Genomic DNA, 8,582 nt, shown 5'->3' with positions numbered 1-8,582 from the left:
AGTTCCTTCAGGTCTGTGGCAGAATATGGATACCAGGCCTGAGGTTTTTGTCTATTGGGGGCAACATTGACCGGAAATGTGTGGACTTGCTCTGATAAGTGTGTAGCGGTAGGAGGAGTCACCGAAGTGGAAGCTTCTGGACAAGTGGCCGAAGAAGTGGTTTTGGAGGCTACAGGAGAATTCAGACATGTGTCTGTCAAAACAGGGGTGGGTGAAGAAGCAGCTGTGGAGGCAGCAGGAGGTTCCGGACACGTGTCTGCCAAAATGGGGGTGGCCAAAGAAGTGGCTGTGGAGTCCAAAGGAGAATTCGAACATGTGTCTGCCAAAATAGGGGCCTCAGGGCAAGATGCCAAAATAGGGGCCTCAGGGCAAGATGCAGAGGAATTAGGGTGGGTCAAGATCACAACAGGCCTTTGCTTCTTCTTGTTTTTAAGGTGCTGGTTAAGTTCTATGATCACTTCCTTTATCTCTTGGACCTCAGCCTCTAGGTCCTTAAGCCTTTTGAGAGGTTGCCCTATATATCCCTTAAAAGCTGCTATGATGATCAACAGGATATAAGGTGAAGCCCGAGAAAAATGTCCCAGATATATAAAAATTGTATACTGGAAAAAGAACGCAGAATTTGGAAAAGATTTTCCATGGTGGAGAGATCTCAGGAAAACAATAAGAAAGAAAAAAATCACAGTGCCTTAACACAATATTGCAGATACCCAAAAGGTGTGTACTTGTCTAAGATGTCTTCTTGTAAATCTGCTGCTTACATGTCCCTGTTCCGGGCGCCAGATGCCAGGATAGCCTGAGGGTACTTCTTCCCGAGCTAGTGCTCTCTGGCTTGGAGAGAACTCAACTGGAGCCGATCTAGGCTGCTGCGTGGGAGAGGGATCAGGAACTTGTGCCGCACTAACTTCCGCAGGAGATACACTCTGGAACTCTCGGAGCCGGAAAGCAATTTCCAAGTGTCTTTAATCAGAAGAGCAGCTGTTTTTATACTCTCCAAGTAGGGTGGAAACAGGATGTGATATAGAGAGGGTGGAGAGAAAAGTGACTGGTGAAAATCAGAGTGTGACAAGGAGGGGGCAGAACAGGCGAGAATCCTATCACTGAACCACCAATGCCCTTTATGTAAATGTAAAAGTGATTTATGTAAATAGACCAAAGCTTTGAATGGTATCAGTAAATCCCTATATAGGCATATGGTTAAGCAGAAGCCAGGGGGAGGTGGCATACTACCCAACAGGCCTGTATTGTTATGAACTTCTCTCTCAGCACTGCTTTTGCTGCACTCTATAGGGTCTGGTAACTGATTTCTTCATTTACATTGGTATTGAGATAATTCTTAATTTCTTTCTTGATCTCTTCAATGACCCATTTATTGTTCAGCAGCATACTGTTTAGTCTCCAGGCTTTGGGGAAATTTCTTTTCCTTTTTGATTGATTTTTACTTTCATGCCTTCGTGGTCTGAGAGTATGCATTTTATAATTTTAATATTTACGTATCTGTTTAGACTGTCTTTGTGGCCCAGCATATGGCTAATCCTTGTAAATGTCCCATGTGTACTTGAGAAGAATGTGTATCTATTTGGGATGAATGTGTACTTCTGGGATGAAAAGTTCTGTATTAGGTCCATTTCATTTATGGTTTCATTTGTTTGCTGTTTCTCTATTGATTTTTTTGTCCAGATATTCTGTCTCTTGCTGTGAATGGTGTGTTGAAATTGCCTACTATTATTGTGCTGCTATCAGTGTCTCTCTTGAATTCATTAAGTGTTTGTTTTATATATTTGGGTGCTCCTAAGTTGGGGGCATATATATTAATGATGGTTTATCTTCTTGTTGGATTGAACCTTTATGTAATGTCCTTCTCTGTCTTTGATTACTTTCTTTGCCTGAAAGTCTATTTTATTAGAGAATAGAATAGCTGTCTCTGCCCTTTTCTGTGAGTTATTAGCTTGGAACATCTTGTTCCAACCTCTTATATTCATTTTCCATTTGTATTTTGTTTGGATGTATGTTTCCTGAAGACATACAATAGATAGATCCTATTCATTAATCCATTTAGCTACTCTGAGTCCTGATGGATGAATTTAGGCCATTCACATTTAAGGTGATTATTGATATATATGGGTTACTTATGTCCATTCTGATTTTTGTTTTGAGTTTATTTTAAATTGTTGAGTCTTTGTCCATTTGCTTCTATCTAACCTATTGTGTGGATGAGTTTCTGTAGTGAATGTCTCAGTGATTTTTCTTGTGTTTTCAGTAAATCTCTGTTCCCTGTTTTGTTTTGTGGTAACCATGTATGTAATACCTAGCATTGTGTATCTAGAAAAATCTTTTTTTTATTAATTTATTTTATTTATTTATTCCCTTTTGTTGCCCTTGTTGTTTTATTGTTGTAGTTATTATTGTTGTTGTCATTGTTGGATAGGACAGAGAGAAATGGAGAGAGGAGGGGAAGACAGAGAGGAGGAGAGATAGACACCTGCAGACCTGCTTCACCACCTGTGATGAGACTCCCCTGCAGGTGGGGAGCCGGGGTTCAAATCGGGATCCTTATGCTGGTCCTTGTGCTTTGCTCCACCTGTGCTTAACCCGCTGCGCTACAGCCCAACTCCCCAAATCCTTTTTTTTTTAAGTTGATCTTGACTAACAAACATTTGATAGAGCTTCTTTGTCTCTTAATTCCCTTTCATCTTTGCTAGTTCTTCTTTCCTACTTTTGTGTTTTTGTTTCTAGTCTACTGCTGTTCACCTCACTGAGAACATGTGTTCCTATGTTTCCTCCTTTCCTATAAGACTCCATTCAGTATCTCTTGTAAGGCAGGGTTGATTGTGGCAATTTTCTTTAATTTTTGAATATTTGAGAATACCTCTATTTCTCCCTCATACATGAAGAATAATTTTTCAGGATATAAATTCTCTCTCCTTTAGTGCCTTGAATATGTCATTCTATTCTCTCATTGCCTCTAGAGTTTGTGAAGAAAAACCTTCTGAAGGTCTGATATCTCTCCCTTTGTATGTAGCTTCTTTCCCTAGCAGCCTGAAAAAATTTTCTCCTTGTGTTGAGTTTTGATCATTTTACAACAATGTACCTTGGTGTTGGTTGTTTTGGATTTATGAACCTGAGTGATTGATCTGCCTCCAAAATAGGTATGTTTTGAGATTTTCTTAGGTGAGGTACAATTTTTATCTAAAATTTCTCTGAAAATTACCTCTGGACCTTTGACCCGATCTACTTCCTTTTTATGGAGTCTGCAATTTCACAGAGTAGCTTCATTCTTTCTAAACCTTCCCTCTCCCTCATCTCTGAATTGAAAGAGTGGACTAATTGTGTCATTTAGATTGGAAATTCTTTCTTCTGCATGTGTGAGTCTATTTCCTAAGCTTTCTACCTGAGATTTAACTGCACTAAAAATGTCTTTTAGTCTTTGTAGTTCTATTTGAAATTTTTTCTCCATGTTGTTTAACTATTTAGTAAACTCTGCTTTAAGTTTTTCTTTCATGCTTGATAGCTTCTTATCAAATTCCAAAGTAAAATGCTCTCTCAACTCTTCCTTATAATCTTGTAGAATTCTCATAAGATTTCTATAGTCTGTCTCTGATAGACTCTCTGTATCTGGAATTTTTTAGAGTTCCTCTGATTTGCTTCTCTCTGTTTGATGTGACATGCTATTTATTACTTTTGCTTCTTTGCTTTCACATGTATGGTGTTGGTTATTGTTGGCCAACAGATGGTGCTGTTGTGTTCTTTGCTTTACAATTATTTGAATCTGTGGTGGTAGGGGGTAGTGGTGGTGTTTTGAGCTATCTTATGGGCTGAGTTTTGTCTTTGTCTTAAACTCAACTTAGAAAAAAACAAAGTGAACACTCACCAAAATAATAATAATAAAAATAAGAACCCTGAATTAAAGACTGAGAGGTTTTAAGCTCTAATTTCTTTTCTTCTGGAAAGTCTGTTGTGTTATTCAAGATGGCATGGCCAGGTGTTGAGCATAGATGTACAAGATGGCACGGCCAGGTGTTGGCACAGCCAAGTGTTGAGCATAGTCAGCCCAGAGCTTTCATGTCTTCCAACCTACTCCTGTTTCCCCAGCCGCATGCACCAGCACCCACCTGAGGCTGTAGACTTTTTTTCATCTGTAAATTATGAGTCCAGTTCTATCACTTACTGTGGTTAATAGTTGTATCAGGGACAGCGAAAGTCTAATTGTAGCTACTCCTTAAACTATGCCTCCCAGAAGTCGAGAAATTTCTTTAACATAGTCTAAGCACCAGACTACCTCAAGAAATATTTGGAAATATGAGGATTATGAGACCTCTTACCTCTTTTTCTTTGGAAAAAAAATTAACAACTCAGTATGAGCCTCTACCAGTTTCTAATTCAAACACCACATTATCCATTTCTAATTTCATGAGTATAAGCAGTTTACGTACTAATTCCATGGTAAATTTCCTAGGTAAATTCCATGAAATATTTGTAAAACATTTGCTATGACTTATTTATGCAATTGCCATAAACTTCAAAATAATGCAAAGTGATAAAAATGTATGAACTTACTGTTGCAAATCATAAAGTCCCTCATATTTTTTAATAGAGAACTAATAATACTCACTTAAAGATGTTACACTGAAAATTATCTTTTTTCCAAAGCCTTTCACTGGCAAATTCTAGTAGAAATTCAGTTGATAAAATTGTCTAGGAAATACAGTTTTCAGAGTTCTTAGATCAGGCATCACAAAGCCTGATCTCTGATATACAGAGATATCTGTACAGATATACAGAATATCTCTGATATTCTGATATACAGAGATAAATTTCAGTAAAAATTATGATGTTGTTTATAAAGAACACATAATTGGAGTTCCTATGTACATTTGGAAAGACTCACTCAATAGACATGAATTAGTGTGTCAGTGGTCATGCAATTTCAGAGAAAACAGAAATCATGTACTGGAATACCAAAGTGTGAACTATGGAGATATCTCAGTGGTAGGTAAGATACAGGATTTGCATGCATGAGGCCCCATGTAGTAAATAATGCCAGATCTGAGTCTCCTGAGTCTCTCTTTGTCTCTGTCTCTTTATCTCCTTCTCTCTCTGACACATGTACTCTTTCTCAAATAAATATGTTTTTAAAAATTAAGAAGTTAATTAAGGAAGTTGAATTGTATTAAAATATTATGCATATGCCTAATAACTTCTTGACATTTTCTTAAGGGTCCACATCAGGACACATTTTCCTACTTAGGCAATCGAATAGAACTTAATATGAATGGAGATAAATGTTCTTTGCTCTTTTGGCTCAATCAAAAACATAATCTCTGAGACTGAAATACACAAAGTAATTCAAGTTGTCAGGACGAAAGTAGAAAAAGTAAAACTTTCAGAGGAATGAAGAGCTGAGACTCAAGATGAGGCCAAACAATAAGCATTTTTTCTTACAATCCTCATACAAAGATCTCAAAGAAACTAGACTTACCAGTAATGAATAGAGCTGGGTGTCCATTTATGTAGTCAGGAGAACAAAATCACCAAGTCAGCCAGACTTTAAAGAGTCTCGATAGACTTTCAATACTTGGTGTTCTTGCAGAGAGAAGAGAAAATCAGAACCTCAGAGCTCTTGGAACTTCTTTCACCATAGTTCTTTTCATGTGGTGCTAGATTTCAAATCTGGTCACATACATGACACCCTACCCTATGAGTTATTTATTTGACTAAATATCTGGTTTTTGAATAGATGTCAGAACTTGGTAAAACAGAAAGAGTTAACCAAGTAGGTGCTACCTTAAAGGCAGATTTCAGTGGATGGATTCAACTGAGAGTTATAGTACCCAGTGGAGCTCTTCATGAATGAATCTCTGGGCTGTTGGCATGGACACAACCTTTTCCCAACACTGGTAATAGTCCATTGAATATTCAATCTTTCTGTTAACTTTATTAACAATAAAAACATCTTACATGGTGCTTATACTTCTTAAAAATCTTGTAATAATGTCCATTAAAATATAAAAATCATCCCATTCAAAAAAAAAAGTAAACTTTGAAAAAAAAAGTGAAACTGATGATTTTGCTTTCCTTTACAGGTAGGAAAATTGAGCCGTCAGAATTAAATAACATGCTTAAAGATTTTTGTTGTTGTTGTTGTTGTTTAAATAATTCCTTGAGAACTTAAACCCAAAATTTCTAATCCAAGGTCAGGTCTGTGAATTCCACTGTTTTATAAAGAGAGAGACTCTAGGACCAGGGTTTTCTTCAATGTAGGGACTGGGAGGTGGAGAGTGGGGGTAGTAGAGCTTGAATCTGAGTGGTCCACATGACAAAGCAGGACATTATCCAAGTGAGTCTCCCTCTTTCTAGTCCTTTTTTTTGTTTTGTTTTGCCTCCATGATTACTCTTAAGCTTGACTGCAGGATTCTACTGATCCTGATGAACTGTATTTCTTTTCCAGACAGTGTGTGCTCAAGAGGTGGGTAGGTACAGACAGAGAGAAAGAGATAGAAAGAGTGAGAAAGAAAAAGAGAGAGGGAAAGAGATTATAGATACATAGATAAAGATAAAACACCCCATCTCCACTCCTCAGCTTGCATAGCCTCCTTTCCATGACTCCTTCTGTTATGGTGCTACCAACTTAATGAGTCTTTGCATGATAAAGTATGCTCTTCCAATGAGCCATGTCCCTTCTCCACAACACTGAACTTCTTTATACTTTGAATGGTCAATTTAGGGACCAAAATACTCAAACCATGTGACTCACCTAGTCATGATGATGTCATTGTAATAGATATTGAGAGAATAATTATGGCCTATGCATGTTTACGAAATAAACATTGATTGGCTATCTACATAGTGTACAATACATAGTAGATTATGAAAGAAATAAAGACAAAATAATCTCCAGTTTTTGTTTGAATCGTAGTTTCCTCATTTATTGGACCACACATTATTTGTTATTCTGAAGCATTCATTTACAGAAAATGTGATCTTACTGTTTCATAAAATACTGGGGAGATATCACTTCATTCAATAGTCTGACCCTTAACATAGCACAAAGTCTATCTCCCCTACAGGCTGTCACAGTGCCATTGGGAGTATTCAGGCAAGCCAGTGGCTAGCTGGAGGCACTACCCAGTACTGGCTAGATGTTGCCATACCAGGTCTATCCAACTACCAGAATCAGTAACTAGAGAAAATGACTTTAACATTAACAAGAAAGTTTTTTGTAGCAATGTATGCAGGGCTCATCACTTAAAGTGAATCCATCTATTTTAGGGTCTATAATTTATTTCTATGAGAGATTTATTTATTTTTATGAGAAAATGAGAAGTCACTAGAAATACAGAGATGAAGGAGGGAACTACTCAGCTCTGGTACGTGATGGTGCCTGGGACTGAAATTGGGAAGTCGACATGTAAACTCTGTGCTTTAAAAGTTATTTTTATTATTAAAGTTATTACACACTTTTTTCCTTTAAATTATACATTTCCAAATGTTCTTTTTTTTTATTATTATTACTTATCAGGCTTCAATGCATTCAATTGCATTCAACTGTTCCCTCTTGTAAAATGACCATTTTAAAATTAAGGCAATCATGTTGTAGTTATTGGTCACTTTTCAAACTGAGAAATGTTAATAAGAAATTAGTTATATAGCACAACAAGAAAGAAAATCGAATAACAGTGACAGTCAATAACAAGAAAACATGGAAAACATTTAACCTTCCTTAGAGTGGGGGGAAAAAAGAAAAATACCTTTGCATACTGTTAAACATATCTTCTCTATGTTCTTAATCATTTGAACTTCATATTTTGTCTTCAAAAAGGAAGCAAAAAAGTCTGGGGAGATAATATAATGGTTATGCAAAAAGTATAGGTCCTAAGGTTCAATCACCAGCACCATCATAAGGTTCAATCCTAAGGTTCAATCACCAGCACCATCATAAATCAGAGCTAAGCAGTGTTCTGGGAAAGAACAGAAACAATATATAATGCATAATGTACTACTCTGTACATTGCACCAAAGTAAAGAACTCTGGGGTGGAAGGGTTATTCAGGTCCTGGAACAAGATGGTGGAGGAGGATCTAGGTGAAGGGTTAGAGTGTTATTTGGAAAACTGAGAAGTGTTACACATGCACCAACTACTGTCTTTATTGTTGACTGTAAATCACTAATCCCCCCAATAAAGAAAAAAAAAGAAAAGAAAGTGAAACCTGATTGATAATCATTTGATCCTGACATTGTACAAAAGAGAGTGGAACAGTCAGCAGTTAATAAGACTGATTCTGAAACCAGGAATGTAGTTCAGAAGGTACAACACAGGTTTTGCATGTGTAAGGCCCTGTGACCTCATCTCCACAAATACCAGAGTAATGTCCTTATCTCTGTAAGTTTATGTGTTTATGTATCTGTCTATCTCCCATGAAAATTAATTAAAACATCTTTAAATGATCAAAAATTAGTTCCTTTCCTTTGAATTTCTGTGCTCTAGTAATGGATAGAGATGAATATACTCAGCAGTGTCACACTACTCATAAAACTGAGATATGGGAGGTAGGTGTTGGCTTTGTTAGTAAAAAATACTTAGT

The sequence above is a fragment of the Erinaceus europaeus genome, chromosome 10 (genome assembly GCF_950295315.1).
Source record: "Erinaceus europaeus chromosome 10, mEriEur2.1, whole genome shotgun sequence".
Classification (NCBI taxonomy): Eukaryota; Metazoa; Chordata; class Mammalia; order Eulipotyphla; family Erinaceidae; genus Erinaceus; species Erinaceus europaeus.
Note: the sequence above shows the minus strand (reverse complement) of the source record.